The sequence below is a fragment of the Neofelis nebulosa genome, chromosome 1, assembly GCF_028018385.1.
Source record: "Neofelis nebulosa isolate mNeoNeb1 chromosome 1, mNeoNeb1.pri, whole genome shotgun sequence".
Lineage (NCBI taxonomy): Eukaryota > Metazoa > Chordata > Mammalia > Carnivora > Felidae > Neofelis > Neofelis nebulosa.
Genome location: NC_080782.1, coordinates 77,014,140 through 77,035,542, shown reverse-complemented (window position 1 = coordinate 77,035,542; position 21,403 = coordinate 77,014,140). Strand labels below are relative to the sequence as shown.

General features: G+C 37.3%; 1 long non-coding RNA gene across 6 annotated transcripts in view; it reads right to left on the bottom strand.

The window, feature by feature from the left end:
• LOC131509879 (uncharacterized) overlaps positions 1–18,833 on the bottom strand; it is a 29,356-nt gene extending 10,523 nt beyond the window's left edge. For 3 of the 6 annotated variants that reach the window (XR_009260755.1, XR_009260758.1, XR_009260762.1), the window contains exons 1-5: positions 17,610–18,833; positions 16,144–16,269; positions 9,058–11,295; positions 8,688–8,868; positions 8,385–8,576 (exon numbers count right to left, since the gene is read on the bottom strand). This is a non-coding gene — a long non-coding RNA (uncharacterized LOC131509879). Of the gene's footprint in view, positions 1–7; positions 8,577–8,687; positions 8,869–9,057; positions 11,296–16,143; positions 16,270–17,609 lie in introns of those variants that run through there. The other 3 variants (XR_009260761.1, XR_009260756.1, XR_009260754.1) reach the window with 3 other exon arrangements.
• Between the last annotated feature and the right edge of the window lie 2,570 nt (positions 18,834–21,403).

Genomic DNA, 21,403 nt, shown 5'->3' with positions numbered 1-21,403 from the left:
CTTCCAGGATAATGAAAACACCAGCAATGTCAAGAAGTTTCTTTTTTCACAATATTAAATGTAAATACACAATCACAAATTCCCCTTACCTAAATTTGCTTATTTTCTAACTGACCAGCCAACAACTTGAATGCCAGTTGTATTCAGAATAATGAATTTGAAATTGCCAGTGACAAAATTTCCTACTGTCAACTTCTATTTATATAGGGGAAAAAATAGAAGGCAGTGGATTTTACTGACCTGACACTGAAGCTTTTTATAATTGCAGGTCCAAAACATTGTACAAGGTGAAATGCCAAATAATTCACACATGGGCAAACAAAGACCACAACAAGAGGAAGCAAAGTCTATGCATACAATTGTTTTCTACTTAAATGCTTTACACATGCTCGAGTTTGCCTGGAGTGCCAGACTCCACAGAACCAGGTAAATACATAAATACAATTTGTATACTACATCAAATAATACACACTTAACAAATATTTAGCTTTGTATATTCTGTTTATAACATACCTGCCTACTTCAACGAGAAGAATGTCTTATAAGAAGGGGTGTGGTTCAGGGCTGCTTCCAAGGCAGAAGGGACACGGGGAAAACCATACTATAGTAATCTTTCTCTCACACTGTTTCTTATGGGTAAAACCCAGTAGAAACAAACATTAGATATGGTCTAGAAAGGCTAAACACATGCACACACATACAGAGAAATGCTTGTGAGTTTCCTGGCACTCTCTATACTTCTTATATGCTCCTGCCAGTTAACTCTCCAAACTTCTGCACTGTGTCTGTTTGGTCTAGGATGAAGACCTGAATAGAAAACATCATACCCCTCCCCTCCATGCTTTTTGGCCTTTTGTTTGGTTGGGCCAACTGAGTGCCCAGCGGGGTGCTGGAGGGAAGGATAGGGCAGAATGCTAAAAGCATAGTTGGGATATTTATTCTCCAGCTCCCTCTCTGAGAAATCAGCATGGATTGGCAGCACCCTTCAACCCAAATGAAGGTCACGGTTTCACTCAAGGTGGCTCCCTTCCACAAAGCAGTCTTCTTCCAGGTTGCAGAAGCCCTCCCTTTCCCTGTTTCTCCAAGTCAAGAGTGGTAACAGCTGTTACTCACTCCATGCTACAACTTTCTACCACTTTTTAAAATATTGTTTTTATTAAACCATTCTTAAATCATGCCATTTGGAGTGTGTCACAGTTTCCTGCTGGAACCTTGACTAACAGACATGAGGGTCACCATTACACCTGCTTCATTCCCCACCATACACTAAGTTGTGGGAATAATGCATGACAAGGGCACATAGTAATTATTTAATTCCAGAAAGGAAGGTAGAAAAGGAGCTAGGGAGGGAGGAAAGAAGGAAGAAACCTGCCTACAGGGTTTACATTTAAAATTAACAATGGAAAGGCTTATCTGCTTTTGTATTCCCCCTTTTGGTTATTACCTGGGGGGGGGGGGCAGCACTTAGACTAATTGTAGTGAGTCTCTGTCTTAAATCTTCCCTCCAACATCTCACCTGGACTCTAAAAACAGTATTGACTGCTTTCTCTGTTTTGATTTTAGATCTCCTATAATTCATTCTCTGTAAAGTTGTCAGGGTGATTTCTCTAAAAACGCATACTTTACCCCTGCAGCTTCTAAGCTGCTCACAGTCTTGTAGGTCAAGTCCAAACTCTTGAATGTACCACAAATAATGTGCTATCTCTAGTTTCTACCATCCTCTTTAGACTTATCAAATCATTAATGTCAACCCTCAAAACCTTGTTCCAGGATACAATTCTACTATGTAAAACAGCAAATGTCCAAAATTACATTTAGACATTGTTTTAAACTTAGGAAATAAAAACAAACACAAAGTACATACATTAGTGAGCAAGAAAGGGTAGGGACTTTAAAATGTGGGCCATTGAAATAAACTAAGGGTGGGGCACCCGGGTGGCTCAGCTGGTTAAGTGTCTGCCTTGAATCTGGCTCAGGTCATGATCCCAGTGTCATGGGATCAGCCCTAGGCTGGGCTCAGTGCTGAGTACAAGCCTGTTTAGGATTCTCTCTCTTTCCCTCTCTGCCCCTCCCCCTCTGCTCAGGAGCCAGTGCGCACATGTGCTCTCTCCCTAAAATAAAAAATCAAATTAAAGTGGCATTAAAAAAAAGAAAAACTAAGGTTGGCAAAGGACTAAAAGAATAACTTTAAAATGTCTTTTGGATCACAAAATCCCATTAATCCAGATCTAAGTTACTATACTAAAACTAGAAGTAAAAACTCCGTTGAATGTTTAAATTTATTATTTAATAATTTGCAATATAAAGTACAGTTCAACTTTTTAAAAGGGTTATTCTTCTATTTGTATATCTCAAACTTATTTCCTTTTTTTTCTTTTTTCCCTCTCTAAGTACCTGTTTCAGTGGAGGAACACAGCTCATCCAAGGGGATGCCCAATGGAATACATAGATTTGATAAACCCCTCCCCCACAAAAAATCACATGATAGGAGGTGTTCCAAAAAGCAATTAATCAACAGAGTAGGACACACTTATTGTGTTGTTCTTATCGTGATGTGCAAGCTAAACACCATGCTTTTGGTTGTTGCTATTTCACAGATCTTGCAGAACATAATTACAGAATTATAGACTGTCTACCAGAATAGTTGTCTAATCTCAAACAGATCACACACAGCTTGTCCCATTTGTTTTGGTCCCCTTTAATATCAATTACAATGACTGTCAGTTTGACACAATTTTAGAACAAAGATTGTAAGATTATACCTGGTTATCTATCACCCACAGAAGGAAAATACAATGTTTCTCATCTCTATTATACTAGCCTTTTTCCATCTGCCTTCAACATTTATAACTGTCTAAGGAAACGAGGTGTCACAGTGATAAGTTCCTGTCAGTGAAAACTTCAATAAAACAGCTGCATATTTTCATGCATAAACCCCTCATCTATTGATTTCACTTAGGACACTCTTGGTTACAAGCCAACTCACACACACTTAAGTCAAAAGGCAGCTGTTCACTATAAGAATGTTGAGTGTAACTTTGCATTTTGCCGTCAAATTAATGACTGGGTCCCAAATGGAAATCAGAAGCTTTAAACATTCCCAATTTTAATACAATTACCCCAATTGTTAGTGTTATAGATTAAGTTCTCCAGAAAGCAAACTCTAAGACAGAGTTCAGCATACAAGATGTTTTGGAAGGAGCACCGCCAGGATCAATTGTGGAAGGGAAGATAAAGAATTAGAATTGAGCAGAGGAAGAGACCAAAGCCATACAGGTTTTACAGGCTCACCAGACCCAAGAATCATCTGGAGCTAAAGTGATCCTTCAGCGTTGTCCCGATTTGGAACAAAATAAGTGAGCCTTATACTTCTGCCTCCTTCACTCATTAGATGTGAACTGACCCTGGAAGGGCATGACTTTAGGTGAGACGGCTATGTCATTGAGACAATCACTCAACAGGTGAAGACTATTTGCTTCAGCACCTGGATAGTAAGTCTTTCCTTCAAGAAAGATCTGAGTGGCACATATTCCTGTCTATGTGGACCCCCTTTGTACCACCAAGCTCCATCCTCATGTATGCCCAGGAAACATCATCCTCTGGAATCTAGTAAGCCTCAATTTTGTAAGAAACGTAAAATAAAAATACGAAGGTTAGTAGAAATAGCTGCCCAACCCACCATCAATACCAATATCACCTTCCTTCATTACCTATACTAGACTCCCCTTGCAGCTGCCAACTCTGCTGGTCTCCAGGGCATATCTGGTGACATGACCCAAACCCTCATTCCAGAGAGGACTGGACCCCAAGTCACTGTGCTGTTTTCAAGCTAGAATTGCTATAACTGTTCATTTACAGTAAAAAATGGGCAACAGGAATGTATTAGTCTGTTCAGCCTTCCATAATAGAATACCACAGACCAAGTTTGAATAATAGTTCTGAAGGCTGGAAGTCTAAGACCAAGGTCGATTAGAGTCCATTCTTCGAGTAGGCCTTTCTTCTTCCTGGTGTGCAGATGGCTGCCTCCTCACCAAACCTTCACATGGCCTTTCTCCTTTACACATGCAGAGAGAGCATATTCTCTGGTAGCATAGCTCTTCCTCTTCCAAGGATACCAGTCTTATTGTATCAGGGCTCCTCTTAGGACCCCACTTAATCTTAATTACCTCTTTGAGTACTCTATCTCCAAGTGTAGTCATATTAGGCATTAAGGGTTCAACACACAAACCTGGGGGGAAGGGATACAATTCACTCCCTAAGAAGGAAGACCTAAGGGATACCTAAATAGTTTATCTTGCCCTGCCCCAATTGTGTAATTGAAGTCCTACTTCCTCCTGATGATCAGGATCAATTACTCCTGCGAAATGGTATCTCCACTTCTCACCTATTAGTCTCTGGACGCAAGAAGTTCAAAGCGTCCAGTTGGCTGATGTAGATTACAGTCCAATGGGATACAGGCAAATGTGTTCTCACTATGGGGACAAGGACATCTGGCCCTGAAGGCTAGAGTTGCAGGGAGAGGAAACATCCAGCCCACTAAGGTAATTATGAGTAACAGTAAAGGAATTCACTCCTGCTTCTCTACTCTTGAGTTCCGTCAAAGATAACCATAACTGAGCATTGGTTAAAGTGGTAAAAATAGATTGTACTCAGTAACTACGGACAGTAGGGGAAAGAGTTGAGCTCCATTCTGATTTGTGAAAAGGCAATTTGGGCATTTTAAGGGAGAATGAGGGAGGGAAGAGACATTATGCATATAAAACACTTCTTAAAGTTTTAATCAACATGAATTAGCTATTGTCTGCATTTCCAAAACAGATAGTTGGACACAAAATTTTATCTGTGGCTTTGTGACAGGACCAAGATAACTGGTTCCCATGGATAACTCTCAATGTAACAACAACCATGAGTATTACAACAAAAAATAATAGTATTACAGTAACAATTGTTGCACGATGTCTGTGTGTCAAGGACTATACCAAGTGTTCTACATGGATTACTTCCTTAATCTTTACAAACTTTCTATTAGGTAGTTACTAAATATGTGTGTATACACACACACACACACACACACACACACATACATGCATGCATATATATATACATATCACACATATACACACTCTGGCAGTGTGGAGCCTGCTTGGTATTCTCTCTCTCCCCCTCTCTCTCTGCCCCTCCCCTGCTTGCTCTCTCTCTCTCAACATAAATAAATAAACTTTTTAAAAATTAAAAATAAACACATACCTGCATATTTCAAATTGTATGATCCTAAATACATTAAATATTTTTCTACAATGAATCCTACATTCTACAATATAGATTCAAACACCTAAAAAATAAATTTTTCATAAAGTAAAGTTCACCATATATTCTCTCACTGAGAAAAACAATGTGCTTTTGATGAATTGTTAAATGACTTAGTTATAAAAGAACAAGATTTATTGCCCTACAAAAGCTAACTCCTTGATGGAATTTACTCTGTCTTCATTTCAGAGAAAGAAAAATAAAATCAAAGTGTCTGCTATTGTCCTCCAGTGCCAGTCAATGTCATTTGAAACTGCCTCGTTACTGTGTAAAGGCCGAATCCATGAGCTTGCATCAACCATTACACTCAAGTATGTTAGAGGAGAAAAGAAAGCAAAATGTGTGGTTATGGAATCATACATTGCCCAGGCCTGCATCATTCTGACCATAGAACAAACTACTGAACCATGGAAAAAACACTAAATATATTGTGGGATACAGTTTCCAGTTCATCTTAAGTATTTGCTTCAAGTGGATTCCATGGTCTTTAAAGTCCTCTAAAGTCAATAAAATAAAGCTCAATAACTTTTGAATTTAAATCATCACATTGCCATCTTGTGGCCATAGAAGAGAAAACTGATGATCAATAGGAGCCTCTCCCTCTGCTTGTAACTTGGGTTATAAGGACACGATAGCTCACCTGCGTGACTTATGGGAGGCTAAAAAAGCTCTGTTGCTCTGACTGGCAGCTATAGGACCTGATAGAGGACAGAACTTTTATATAATATTGGGATGTGATTGCTGAGCAGAAAAACACATTTTCCAAATGAAGTAGAAAGTAAGTAGAAAGTAAGTTAAAATCTGAAAAGGTCTTAGTATGAAGCATCATACAGTGCTCCATAGAAAGATGGTGAAGTCACATTTGCTCAGGAACCTCTACTGTTTTCTCTAACTTGGACAACTACAGAATGAATGCTTTTCAAAAGTGTAACAGATTGGACATCCAATTCATGCAGTTGGAAATCAAATTTAAAGCAGAAACCCCTCAAAGCAAAGTGTCCCTGTTTGGCTGACTTGAGACTCCACTCAGGTGTGCATCAAGACAAATACCAAGGCCAGATTTCTTGTCTTAAATTCCCAAACCTATTTTGAGTTATTAAAAAAAAAAGTCTTTGAACTTAAATGTCATGCCTTAGTATGGCTGCATGTTAACATCTAATTACATTTGCCTGTGGATTCATTAATTCATCAAAATTTGCCAACTTTACTGTTGGAAACATATAACAAAAGTATGAATTCTGTGAAGCACGAGTTGCTTTTCTAACATATGACAAAGCTGGGAAATTTTCAAGAGAAAGATGATGCACATAGGTAACCAAATAAGTAGCTCCTGCTAAGTTAGCTGATGAGGAGGGGAATGTATAGTGGTCGAGAAATGACTCAGAGGAGGAAAAGGGGAGCAAAAGGCAGGGCAGGGCATTTAAAGAATATACAGGCTCTGTAAGATTGTGTTTTATACTGCCTTAGTTCAAGAATGCTTTGCAGTCTATGACCCATGATCATCTCTGTGACATTCCAAGGAAATTTGAGAGCAAGTGGCAGTTCCCACGAAGCTGGCCCCATGACTGGAATGAGCAACCACAGGCTGGAGAGACTAAAAGACCTCAAACTTATCTGGTAGAGTTCCTCTACAAGTGAGTGCTCCAAAAATATCTATTAGCTGCTCCCATACCTAAGTTATTTATTTCTAAAATTTCATTATTCGTCATGTAAGAATTCTGATGAATAATTTCCAGGCAATAAATAGTTCTTGCTATCCTTCAACTTGCTCCAGCTAGTGAAACTATGGAAAACCAAACCCTAAACTGTTTATTAGCTTTGAAGTGCCATTTTCCATTTCCTTTAAATCCCGAAATGTCTATGAATCTTGAAAGTGTCACATGTTTCCTTACTATAGTCTTCCATTGACTTGAGATAGTGGATTTTTATAAACAACCGAAATGTGTGTCTCTATTTCCACTTCAATAGAGAAGGTCTCCTGTATTTATTTCCTGTTAAGAGGTAGGTAGTTAAGATTAGAATTTAGGGAAAATTCACTGTTCTTATATACACGGATGCTCACTTTAGAAGTTAATAGAACCATCACTCCATCTCAGATAATGGTCTACCCTTTGATTATTTGTAATTGCTTGAGAGTAGTCAGCAGATCTCTAGAGACATTTGGAAATGAATTTACAAAATTGACTTGCTCTTGAAATAGAATGAAACAATAAAGATAAATCATTTTAATAGGAATCAAAATTCTACTCCTCTCAAATGTAAATTCTCTGAAGAAAATGTATTTTGGGGAATCCTTATAAGGATTTATAAATCCTTATAAATCCAAATATCATTTCAGGAATTTTTGACTTAAAGAAATTGAAAATAACTTCTGAAGAGGAGACATTCTGGCAAGTCAAAATTCCTGGGTTCAATTTTAATTGACATCTTCATTTAGGTGCAATAGTTGATGAAAGGAACAAGTTCTGGTGTGTCTGGGTGGTTCAGTCGGTTAAGCATTTGACTTTGGCTCAGGTCATGATCTCATGGTGCATGGGTTTAGGCCCCATGTTGGGCTCTGTGTTGACAGCTCAAAGCCTGGAGCCTGCTTCAGATTCTGTGTTTCCTACTCTGCCCCTCCCCACTCTGTGTCCTTTGCTGTTTCCTACTCTGCCCCTCCCCACTCTGTGTCCCACCTGTGTCCTTTGCTGGGAATCAGAGTTACACAGGCATGATGGATGTTTCCTGGAGGAGGTGTGCAAGCAGGTTAAGTTTTGTGGCCTAAACTGATCTTTATGAGAGAAATGGATGCATGAAGTATTAGCCTATTGTCAGACTAGAATCTGGGCCAACTGGCAGATGGGCCTGCAGGCATATATAAATGATCTTCGTTCATGACATATTAGACTTGGTTCTAAGAAAATGTAAGCTAGAATCAGAAAATGAACATGCTCTCCAGTTCTGCTCAATACTCTGTAGCCCTAAGGACTATAGCCCCCCCAACTCTGGATCCCAATTTTCCAAGTATCAGAATCTAGGTTTTGGCACAGACATTGGCATTGACAAGGTGGGCATCAGCTATAGTGACAGACACATACCCATGCTTTTCACAACCAATAGCCATCATGGAGAGGGTTGGAGCTGCTGAGGAAGAATATGGCAGATGTTGACATGGTAACTGGAGAGAGACAATTCTTTTATGTCTTCTGCTCTCTACTCTTCTGGTAGATTCACATGCACAGTCTAATGAAGAGCAAGGCCTCTACTACACAGCAGCAGCATTTGGTTATCTGATAAGGTAAAAATATACACCAGAGAAATTACCTTACTATAAATCCATAGCCTGTCCCCTCCAAAATGCCCCATAAATGTGTAGAGTAGTACGGGTACAGATTACTCACCTGAAACCTTTACCAAGAGAAGACTGAGTATTGTATTGCAAAGCAAGACTAGCCCTTTGTATTCTAATTTCTTTATTCATCAGCATAATTGCCAATTTACTCAGACTTCAGGATTTTTATTGTTGGTGATGTGTATTAATTTGAAAGCATGTGATAATCAGTTGACCTCAAAGTACAGGCTCTGAAAAAAATTGTGTGTTTAATCTGACAGTGCAATTGATTTGAAAATTATAATTGGTTAATGAATATAGAACACTTGGATCACATTCATTTTTCTATTACTTTCATGGGTTTTCTTCAATTAGTTTTACTATCACATATTCCTTTTCATTTTTAACTCCACCAAAATGGGGAAAATATGGACACTCACTTGAATAAATCTCAGAATAACAGGCGTATAGACATCCAGAGTTGCCTTGGACAACAATGAGCATGAGGCTGCTGGTGTTCCACTGAGGGTGTTGTTTTGGTGACCAACACTCTTGAAGCCCTGAGATAGCCAGATCTGAAAATTAGATCACTCTGACAACTCTGTGATGGCTCAGGAAATTCTCCAACTACGTCAACATCTGGCTCTAACCCTAGTGTCTTGTCTTCTCATGTTGCCTGTCCCTCAGCAGAGCCTGAGTTAGGCTGTAAGTACAGGATGAAGAATAAAGCCAATATTAGGCAGGAAGACAACCTAAGCAAATTGGAGAAATTTGACATTTACTTAAGATAACCACTAAAATAACATGTAAAGACTGGTGTGATTGAAGATTAAGAGCGATCTACCTATTCCAGGAAAGGTACAGACACCTATCAAGCTATCATTCTCAACTCTGGATTGAAAGAACATTCTCCTCCCCTCCACCTTCTCCCCAAAGCTTAATAGGCTGCCTCATGTTTTTCAAATTCCACATGGAGTAGCCCAAAAAAACTTTTTTTCAAATTTTACTCAAAATATATTGTATTTCATTAAGAGCCATTCAACACAATAATTCAAGGACATAGGGGGAAAAAAATCTAAGTCTGGAAATTATCTCATGGACTATCCAAACACACAGACTAGAAGAAGTATAAATTGTATCCCATGATGATGATAAAAAAGCAGAAATATTTTCTCATTTATATCCAATATAAAAAATGTACCTTTTCCTTTTCCTAACTAGATTTCACTGATATTTTTGATAATACATTTTCCCTTGTTATTAAGGACATGAGAATCACAGTCATTTATAGTTTTGAAGACATATGTAGTCCCTGAACATAATTAAAACTATATCATTTAACAATGATTATTGTTACTGCATTTTATTTGTTACCCATGCCTTCCTTTAAATTTATTTTAGTTGAATTCAGTTAACTATATCTGTTATTGTTACCTACTGTGTTTTCAAAATCTCTAGCCTGCAAATGCCATGTTTTTGAATCACACTGGTTTTACATAATCAAATCTGGGACTCCTCACCATTAAGCACAAATATTTAGATCACTCTTATTACTATAATTGTATTGGGATTGATTTCAGTTTTCCTAATTAATATTTTCTACTTCCATGTTCTCTTGACAGTTTAAAATTTTGTTTTCAAGTGTACCTGAATGGCTCAGTCAGTTAAATGTCCAACTCTTGGTTTCAGTTCAGGTCATGATATCGTGGTTTGTGAGTTCCAGCCCGGAATCAGACTCTCTGCTGTCAGCATGGATAGATGCTGTCAGCATGCTGTCAGAATACTGCTTTCTCAGGATTCATAGCAATAGATGACTCAAGTACAGGGAAGTAAATCTAAGGTGCTAAATCTGTGATCATGGTCATTTGATATGAATTGAAATTAAAACGTATTCTCTCACTCTACCCACTCATTACCCAGCTATAGAATCTCACTCTAGATACATAAAACATAAGATCACTGCCCAAGAGAAACCAAAGGTCCACACCTGATGCTAGAACTGCTTCACAAATGATAGGTGTTTATTTAATAGACACTTTCCCCCCTAGCTTCTTCAATTCCATGTATCCTTTTCTTCCACTCATGAAACAAACAACCAGTGTAGTTTTCTTCCCTTTTAAATACATTTAAGTTCTTGCCAAAAGAACTTACCCCCTTTAGCTCTCTTTGTTCAATGAATAAAATTAGATACCTGTTGACCATTTCTGGGTTTCCAGTAATAACTTCCCCCTGACCATTTCATATCCTTCTAATTTTGTAATTGAAGAAAAATGGCAGTGATAAGTTTTAAAGTTTGCCCCCAACAAATAAAATAGTGAAAAGAGGTTCTAGATTTTAGTTTTTCACCTTATTCAAATCCATTTAATTAGGGGGAAAAAAGTTACTTTATTAAGATGTAATGTTTCACCTTAACTTTATAAACACAAGAATAGTTATCCCAAACTATGATTAAGCTGACCTTAGATGTAGTAGCATAAGCTAGAAGAAGTATTTGTATAAATGTAAAATGATGTGGAGCACCTGGGGGCTCAGTTGGCTGAGCATCTGACTTTTGATTTCAGTTCAGGTCATGATCCCAGGGTTGTGGGATCAAGCACCAATTAGGGGTCTGTGCTCACAGCATGAAGTCTGCTTGGGATTCAAATTCTCCCTCTATCTCTTCCTCTTCCTCTATCACTCTGCCGCCAAAAAAAAAAAAAAAGGAAAGAATGGTGTAACTTACAGTCCTATCAAAATATCAAATATCTATGAATAAACAATGAAATATCTGTAAAAACTCTACACATAAAGTTACAAACTATCACAGAGTGGAATTAAGACATAAAAAAATGGAAGGATAAAACACTTGAGAATCAGAAAACTCAATACTATAAATATACTATGTCTCTGTTAATTGATTTGTAGATTCAATGTCACACCAATCAAAATCCAAGCAGTTCTTTTAATGGAGATTCCCAGGTTGATTCTCACATTTCTGTAAAAAGGTGGAGAAGCATGGACACCTAAGACAGTGTTGAATAACATACACTTATAGGACTACAGTAGTTAAGACCATGTAGTACAGGGGCAGATAGAACAATACAAACAAGAAACACATACAGATAGAACCTGATTTCTGGCAAAGTTGGCATGAAGAATAATAAAAACTAGATATCTTTCTAATAATTTTTGCTGAATTTATTGGATATGTGGATATCCATAAAGAACAAATAAATTAATCACTATCTCACAACATACACATGTACTTACATACAAATCATAGTGTCCTATAATTTAATCTTGTTGGTGATTACATGGGTGTAATCTTTGGAATTACTTTGGAAAAAGATCATCAGAATTTACACTCACGATTTACCCATTTTTCTCTACGTGTGTTATACTTCATGTTATACTAAAAAGTATATTCTCAATAAAGTCCTTACATGGGGTGCCTGGGTGGCTCACTTGGTTAAGCAACCGACTTTGGCTCAAGTCATGATCTCATAGTTTGTGGGTTTGAGTCCCAATTGAAGCCTGCTTCGGATTCTGTGTCTCTCTTTCTCTCTGCCCTTCCCAGCTCATGCTCTGTCTGTCTGTCTCTCTCTCTCTCAAAAAATAAATAAACAATAAAAAAATTTAATCCTTATAGATTTCTTTTATAAATTAATGATATTAATGGCCTATCTATATGTATGCCTTCTGCTCTGAAATTTTGTAGATGCCAATTAGTCTGCTATGGGTTGCCATAGTAAAATACCATAGAGTGAGTGGCTTAAATAATTGAAATTTATCTGTTACAGTTCTGGAAGCTGGAAGTCCAAGATCAAAGTGTTGGCAGGTTTGGTTTCTCCTGAGGCTTCTCTCTACAGTTGTAGACTAAAACACGGACTGGAACTTTTTAGCTCACTGTGTCCTCACAACATTTTTCCTCCATGCATGTTCATCTCTGGTGTTTCTTTCATTTCTTGTAAGGGGGCCTGTCATATTGGATTGGAGACTCACCCTTAAGACTCATTTAACCCTAATTATCTCCTTAAAGGCCTTGTCTTCAAATACAGCCATACCAGGGATAAAGGCTTGAATTTTGAGGGGACACAATTCAGTCTGTAATATCACCCATTCTGATTTGGGGACCCAGATGTGTGACTTGCTCTCCCAAACTGGATGTGAAAAATATGCAGAGCCATAAGTCTGGATTCAGGATAAAGATACGACAATGAGGAGGTAGCCAGCCATAAGTGCATCTTTCCAAGAATATAATAAAAATCTTAATGACTCAATAAGAAAGAAGGAAAGAAAGAAAGAAAGAAAGAAAGAAAGAAAGAAAGAAGAAAGAAAGAAAGAAAGAAAGAAAGAAAGAAAGAAAGAAAGAAAGAAAACCACAAAATAATACCTTACAAACAACAGCAAAGATGAGATGGAAGGAGACAGTGACATACATGTTCATATGCCCTCGTCAAGGTTTTGGCCCAGATTATAGTCAGGGGACAGTATACTGGATACTTTGAAAGGAATGTTAAGGCAAGAAAGGTTTGGGAATCTAAAAAGAAATTAGTTTGTAGGCTGATTCACAAGATCTTCTGGCAGCCATATTAAGGTATGATGAACCACATCAAGTCAATAAATATGAATTATGCATGCACCATATGCTTAGATCTGTGCTCAGTATTTTTAAAATATATATGGAAGATTAAAAACAAAGTATATGGAGGATAAAATATTCTCCCTTCTTTCAAGGGATGCATGACCGTTATGGAGAAAGAGGACAACACCATTAGTCTTACAAATAATGGGCACAAATGGTCAGATGTAGGGCTCATATAATCAATTGTAAGGAAACAGTGCCCCATGATTTTGCTGCAATGCTGTGATGCAAACCTTGTTGTAAAATTAAGGTTGACATTTAAAAAGGAACACCCTGGGGCACCTGGGTGGCTCAGTTGTTTAAGTGTCCGACTTCACCTCAGGTCATGATCTCATGGTTTGTGGGTTCAAGCCCTGCATCAGGCTCTGTGCTGACAGCTCAGAGCCTGGAGCCTGCTTCCGATTCTGTGTCTCCTCTCTCTGCCCCTCCCCCACTTGTGCTCTGTCTCTATCAAAAATAAATAAATGTAAAAAAAAAAATTTGTAAAGAAACACCCTGCCCAATATGTTACTGCAATATGTTTCAAAGTATATTTGTACATAAATATTTCATTTTCAATATGTCCATAAAGCCAAATGCCATACAGATTCCCAGTCTCCCTTCTATGAGGCAACACATTTTTAGTTATGGAAACTGAATTCATATTAACCACTGAATAAGTATGTATCTACTAGATTCTTAAGAAACCGTTGACAGGTAGAAAGCAATTCAATAAGAGATGCCTGATCTCAAACCCTTTGGAAGGATTTGTTGATTTTATAATTGACTTAAATTTGAGAGGGATAACTGGCTTATATGTTGTTGTGTTTCTACATGGCCTTAGGCAAAAAAAAATTTGAATGCACAGTCCATTTCTCCCTCTTTTGTGTGTGGTTTTAAAGCCAAGAGTACAAAATATACTCTATATTTTGCTTTTCATAACTAATAGTTTGTGCTGAAGGGGTTAAGTTCAAGGCATATTTCACTACACTTTATATAACACTTATAGGATAATAACCATTTTCAATTATATCTAGTCAGGCATCAAGACTCAACAATTATTTTTGTAAAATCTCATTCCTATTCTTGCAAGTAAGCAATTCTTTTCATCTAAACCATGTTTTTCAAAGTGGAGTCAAAATTGTCCGTGAACATATAGGCTTTCGCCAAGGCAGAGAGCTCTGAGGCAGACCTGTATCTTCAATTTATCAATTCATATTCTCTCTGTCCTCCTCATTTCTTTCTCTGTTTCCATAGAGATCCTTATTGCTTTGCTTTTTTTTTCAGTTTCTCCTTCTCTCTTCATTTAATGGTGTTGCCTCTCTATCCTTTGTCTCTGTCTCCCTTCCTTCTTATCCTTCTCTCTGCTTCCCTCTCTCCTTCACACACACCCACAAGCATTATTTTATTTTCCTCTCTCTCAAACGTAGCACCAAAGAAACCAGAGCCAGACTTCAAGAAGTTTGTTCCACCCGTACAGTGTGACCTTGGGGGCAAAAAGAAGCTACTCATGAACAAATAAAAATACTCTGAAGCAACTGCAGTTCTTATAATCCAAATAATTTGTCATGAACAGGTATGGGTCAATATGCACAAGGTCAGGCCAATAACAGTACCTCACTCTTCTGTCCAAACAGTGCCAAGTGCTGGGCAAGGTATGCAAACCAGGCCAGATGCAATCCTTCCCTGGGGAATTTTCTAACGGAAAAGACCCTCTACCTCTCAGGATCTGCACTGAAAAGATACAATCCAGGGATGCTCATCACCATGCAATCTTGAGGATCTTAAAGTCTTCAACTAATTGGATGAGGCTCATCTATATGATGGAGGGTGTTCTGCTTTACTTAATGTCTACTCATTGTAAATATTAAACATATCTAAAAAATACCTTCCCAGCAGCATCTGGACTACTGTTTGGCCATAATAACTGGGCACCATAGTATAGTCAAGTTGACACATAATATTAACTAACCATTGCTGATAGTATGTGAACTAATCGTGTACAGATGATTTTAGAAAAGACATCGATCAACTTTTTGAAATACTTATTTATGATATTTGTTTTCATGTGACTTGAAAAAGCATAACTAAAATACCAAACCTATGATATTAAGCAGATTATCGCAAAGAATATTTTCAAAGCTATGTAAGATAAAATAAATGTATTAATTAAGTGATAGTCCAAGCTGTATGTGTCAAAAATTTGAAGGTGATACTAAAATTACTGAAATCTGGAAAATCCCAGCCTAAGACCTTGTACCATTACAGATGAAAATATCCTTTACTGTTAATAAAACTAGTAGACATTTTCCAAGGTAGATTTTGATGAATTAAAGTCATATGCTAAGGACAGCATAGGAGACACATTCTCTGCAGTTGGAAATGACCAATGATGTAAAAGCAGAGATTGGGTAGGACCTCTGAGAAATATTTTGACCTTTGCCCTTCCTTTTTCTACAGCTTAGAAAGATGCTATAATAACTCCAACAGCCATACTGAACCACAAGTCAAGCTTAGGATGAAAGCCACATGCTAAGCGTGGTAGAGTAGAAAGAAGAAGTAGTCAGGGCCCTATTATTCATGACACCAACATACTATTCCTTGGCTTTCCACCTCCAATTTCTTATACCTGAAGAAAGAAATAAACCTTTCTCTTAATGAAGCCACTTGAACCGGATTGCTGCTTCTGGCAGCTAAGTGCCATTCTTAGTGCAACAGGAAGGACTTCGAAGGAAATTGGAAAAGGAAAAACACTTTTACCAGCTGGTAAGTTAGGAGGAGATGTTAGAGACAGGGCATGAAAACACACTGCTAAAACCATTCTAAAACAAACCCTAACTCAGGAAAGAAAGTGAAAGTTTTTGAAATATTTAAGACTAGTTGACAATGTTATCATAGTATTTTTTTCCATTTCAACACTTACTCCGTCTTGAATCTTGTTTTAGTTGAAATGTGATATAGAAATGTGAATATGACCCCCCCCCCGAAAATGCTCAATAAGGCTTTGATCTTGGACAGTTCTGGGTACAAACAAACCAAAACTGAAAAACTGCAAAAGGAAACATGAAAGGGTCTATATGAGCTAAAGGATTAAAAATGCAAATTATGAGGACACACACACACACACAAACTAAAGAAAAAAATCACTAAAGAAAAATTAACACTGTCCTTCCATCTTACGGATAATTTAATATTTGTTAGCCTTTCATGGTGTTTACCATTATGTTAAATTCAGAATAATAAAATCTGAATTCACCAAACTTATAGGCTTATTTATATTTTCTTAAAGACTTCTTCACTTTCCATAATTATGATTAATAGTGAAATTTTCTTGTGTGTAGAAAGATATCAAACAAAATATCAAAGTGAAATAAAATAATTTTTAAATAAGTACTTACTGGACATTTGAAGAGCACAGTACTTTATTACACGGAGGGTGATTATAAGCAGTTTCTCAATTGGAAATAAGGTATGAGGTTAAGACCATGGCTCTTTATAGTACACATGGTAATAACCATGAGGATGAGCTATTGCAATAATAAAATATGCTTCTCTTTAGTTTTTTTAATATAATTTATTGTCAAACTGATTTCCATAAAACACCCTGTGCTCATCCCAACAAGTGCCCTCCTCAACACCCATCACCCACTTTCCCCTCTCCCCCACCCCCCATCAACCCTCAGTTTGTTCTCAGTATTTAAGAGTCTCTTATGGTTTGCCTCCCTCCCTGTCTGTAACTTTTTTTCCCTTTCCCTCCCCCATGGTCTTCTGTTAAATTTCTCAAGATCCACATATGCGTGAAAACATAGGATACCTGTCTTTCTCTGACTAACTCATTTCACTTAGCATAATACCCTCCAGTTCCATCCAGGTTGCTGCAAATGGCCAAATTTCATTCTTTCTCATCACCAAGTAGTATTCCATAGTATATATAAACCATCTTTTTTATCCAGTCATCAGTTGATGGGCTCTTTAGTTTTTAAAACAAAATGTATCCTCATTGTTTAGAATGTTAGAGATTTTCTTTTGTTACCTGGGATTCAGTGCTTATCATATACTTTGTTTCTCAGTTTTATTTCTTTCATGGCCACTTGCTTGCCACATTCTAATCTAAGGAGGTCAAGGAGAAATACTAAGAGAAGTGAAGGAGTTTTAAATGAGATGTATCGCTTAAACTTAAGAAAGTCAAGAAAGAGTTCTTAGCTCAGTGCTCTCAGAGAGGGCCATATACCTGGAAGGGATTGAGAGTAGTGGACATTTTTCAGAAGCTCTCTTTCATGGATTTCTTCTCCACTGCCTGGGGCCAGACATCAGAATGATTCACCTCAATGATTCAAAACCTGATTCAGAGATCTAGTTAAAAGAACTTTGTATTTCTTATTATCCTACCTTGTTTCCAGTGGCAAAATAGATCATTCAGGATAAATTGGAATGTGTGAAAGTACAAGCAAGTAGATTGGGTCAGAATCATTACTGCCATCAGAGGGGAGCCTGGTATATCAGAGCTTTTATTAGTCCTTATAGTAAGCAAAATATCCTAAACAAGTAGAAACGTGTTAATTAAATGCACATATTGATTGCTCACACTTCATATAAACTTTAAAGCGATATCCCACCTTTGCATCTTACCTGTCATATTTAAGTCCAGAGATCTAATCTTCCTAAATGTAAACAAAGTAGTATTTTCCCCGTCGACCCTACAACTTTCAAATCACTAAGAACACTAAAATTATCATGGAATATAATTTTTGTCTTAAATCCTATTAGGGTTCTCAATCTAAAGTTATTTGAGTCCTAAAAACCAATCTTTCATCCTTAGTTTTCATATGTACAACATCAGATGTTAATAAATGTCATCACAAACGACCCTGTCCCCTTCAAGCTTATTTTTCTGCGTTTGCCTTACTCCTACATCTTCTCCTATTTAGCAGAATTACTTGAAGTTCTTGTGGCTCATTAACTAAATTGGGCTGAAGCTACTACAATACCCAGGTGAGAAGCTATGTGGCCTAGGCGAATGTGGCAGCAGTGGAAGAAGAATTGAGAGTTAATCAAGCTCAGGGTATCATTTTTAAGATTGAGACGATTTCCCTGTTCATGGTTTGGTCATGGTTTGGTTGTGAAATAGAAGGTGTCATTTATGGAGACTGAAGGACTCTCAGGTTTATGGCAGAAAACAATTCAAATAATGACGCTTGATAAAGAGCTCTATTACATATTCAAGTACAAAAGTCAAGCAGGCATTTATAGTTACTGACATCTGAGTTTAGGAACACAATGAATGCTTGAGATATAAAGTAGGGAATTACAGGTGTAGAAGATGGTATTTGAAGCTTTGAAATTAAATCAGACCATCTGGATGTGAGTGTAAATAGAAAAAAAAAACAGGAAAGAAAGAAAGAAAGAAAGAAAGAAAGAAAGAAAGAAAGAAAGAAAGAAAGAAAGAAAGAAAGAAAGAAAGAAAGAAAGAAGAAAGAAGGAAGGAAGGAAGGAAGGAAGGAAGGAAGGAAGGAAGGAAGGAAGGAAGGAAGGAAGGAAAGAGAAAGAAAGAAAGAAAGAAAGAAGAAAGAAAGAAAGAAAGAAAGAAAGAAAGAAAGAAAGAAAAGAAAGAAAGAAAAAGTTGTGCCGATAAGCACCATATTCTCCAAGATGTAGTGATTCAAAGAAGAGAAAAACGTGCAGGTAGTGTGCTACATGAGGGGCAAGTCTTTCCTAACACCACAAGGGTCTCTGTCCCAATTAATGGAGTTTGTAGTAATTCTGGCTACGAGTTAAAAAAAAAGGAGAAGAAATCAGAGGAGTCTAAAAAGGAAACACTTGTGAAGTAAGAGTAAAATTATGTGTGCAGGGTTCTGAAGACTGTTGTAACCCAGAAGTCAAGTAAAGAAAATATTTGAAAAAGGTGAGATAGACCAATGGTGTTAAATGTTAAGAGATCCTGTAAGGGAACACTATGGATCATCCACTGGGTTTCAAAGATAGAGATCCCAAAGCACTTATACAAGAGTAACTTTAGGGGCACCTGGGTGGCTCAGTCGGTTGAGTGTCCGACTCTTGATCTTGGCTCAGGTCATGATCTCACAGTTCATGAGATTGAGCCCTACATCTGCACTGACAGCGTGGAGCCTGCTTGGGATTCTCTCTCTCCCTCTTTCTCTGCCCCACCCCTGCTTTCATGCTCTCATTCTCTCTCTCTCTCTCAAAAATACATAAATAAATATTTTTTAAAAAGTAACTTTAGTGGAGCAGTGGAAATGCAACTCTGATTAGAGTGGGTTGAAGAGAGAATAGGAAATGAGTAAACAGAGAGAATGAGTATAAAAGAAGGTATTGGACCTAATGTCTGCAGATATTGTTTTTGATTTTCACAATAGCATAAAGTTATAAATTACAGAGAAAAATAAGAACACATTGTGGCTACTAGGAAAACCTCATTCAGAGCTTTCCTAAATGTCCTGAGTCACAAACAGGCATGAATAAAGAAATTTGCTATCCCCTCAGCACTGAAACCGGTTATAGTATATAAGTCACCCTAAATGTGGGGCACCTGGGTGGCTCAGTCAGTTGAGCAGTCAACTTTGGAGCAGGTCATGATCTCAGTTCGTGGGTTTGAGCCCATGTTGGCCTCTGTGCTGACAACTGGGAGCCTGGAGCCTGCTTCAGATTATGTGTCTCCCTCTCTCTCTGCCCCTCCCCTGCTCATGCTCTGTCTCTGTCTCTCAAAAATGAATAAACATTAAAAAATTACAAAAATAAATGACCCTAAATGTAATTGTTCCTCTACTCCAAATGGTGTGGTACTGTTGGAGTTGACAGAAACAGAGATAGAATAGATATATATATCCAAATGTGTGAATAATGGAAAGAAAAGATCTTACAGAACTCCATGTGTGGTAGAAATACAGTCTGAGCATTCCACGTGGTTTCTCATATCACAGTATTATTCTTAAAGTGTCTTTCTTATTTTTCACTTATTCTATTATTATTCACTTATTCTATTATTATTCACTTATTCTAGATCATTCATTTTCATGATGTTTCACTTAATTTATTTGAGAAAAAGAGAACGAATATTTACATGAATCTTTTAACATTACTGGGAAAAACAAAGTAACGATCTACTCTTAGAAGTGCCTATTTATTAGCATTTATTTATGCAAGTAGGAAAATAAAGGCAGGTCATGTGTAAGAAGTGCCACGTTTGTTAAATACCTCCTGATTTATATTTTTCTCTTCATAAGCTTCTTTCTCCTTTCAATCACTATATACCACTAGGATCTCAAGAAAGGAAATAGATAAATATCATTACAGAAAGGAAACACTGATTTAAGGGAGATCCTGACAGAAGACATCTTGGAAAATAGCTGGGGATGACAAAAAAAAAATTGACATGTTGAACAATCCCAAAGAGAATACATTACCAAGTTATCAGAATTAAAATTGTTTGAGTTGCTGAATTTGAATGAGTTTACTGTATTATAAATTAATATAGAGAGGTTGGCATGGAAGGACATGAGAACTGTGCTAGCCTACAAGGTCATAGCATTGTAAGAAAAAGCAGATAAATTATAGGAAGTGAACACTATTATTTGAATACATAAATATCAAAACATAAATATTTAGCCCTAATACATGATTTCACATAATGGGTTTATTATTCCTAGAAAATTTATTTTGTGAGGAAAGGATGTTAGTCCAATGCCTTACCTCATAATTCTTCACCCTTTCTACATATTAATATGGGGGGGGGATGCAACTTTTCCCCTTTAAAACAAAGGTTGATGTTAGCATAATTCAAGCCTCTCTACTTCCAAATTTCAAATGATGAAATGCAAATTTTGGAATACCAGGAATGACCAAAAGGATTTTTTAAGCATGTGACTTCAATTAAAACTAGATGATACGTTAGGCTGGGAGAGAAAATTTGATTTGGTAAAAGCAGCTTCTCCACCCTCAGTAGGCTTGCCCTTGCTTTTATGACACTCAGTAAGAAGGCACTTTACCTTTGTTTTTCGATTAAGTACGACTTGTCCATGTTCCTGATGGCTCTCCGGTGTCATCTTTGTACTGTAGCGATGTTATAGAAGAAAACACAGAGCTGATCCATATCATTTTGAAGGCAATCTTTTTCTACCTATTGATGGGCCAGTTTCTAAAATAGTATAACTGAAGATGGAGATTAA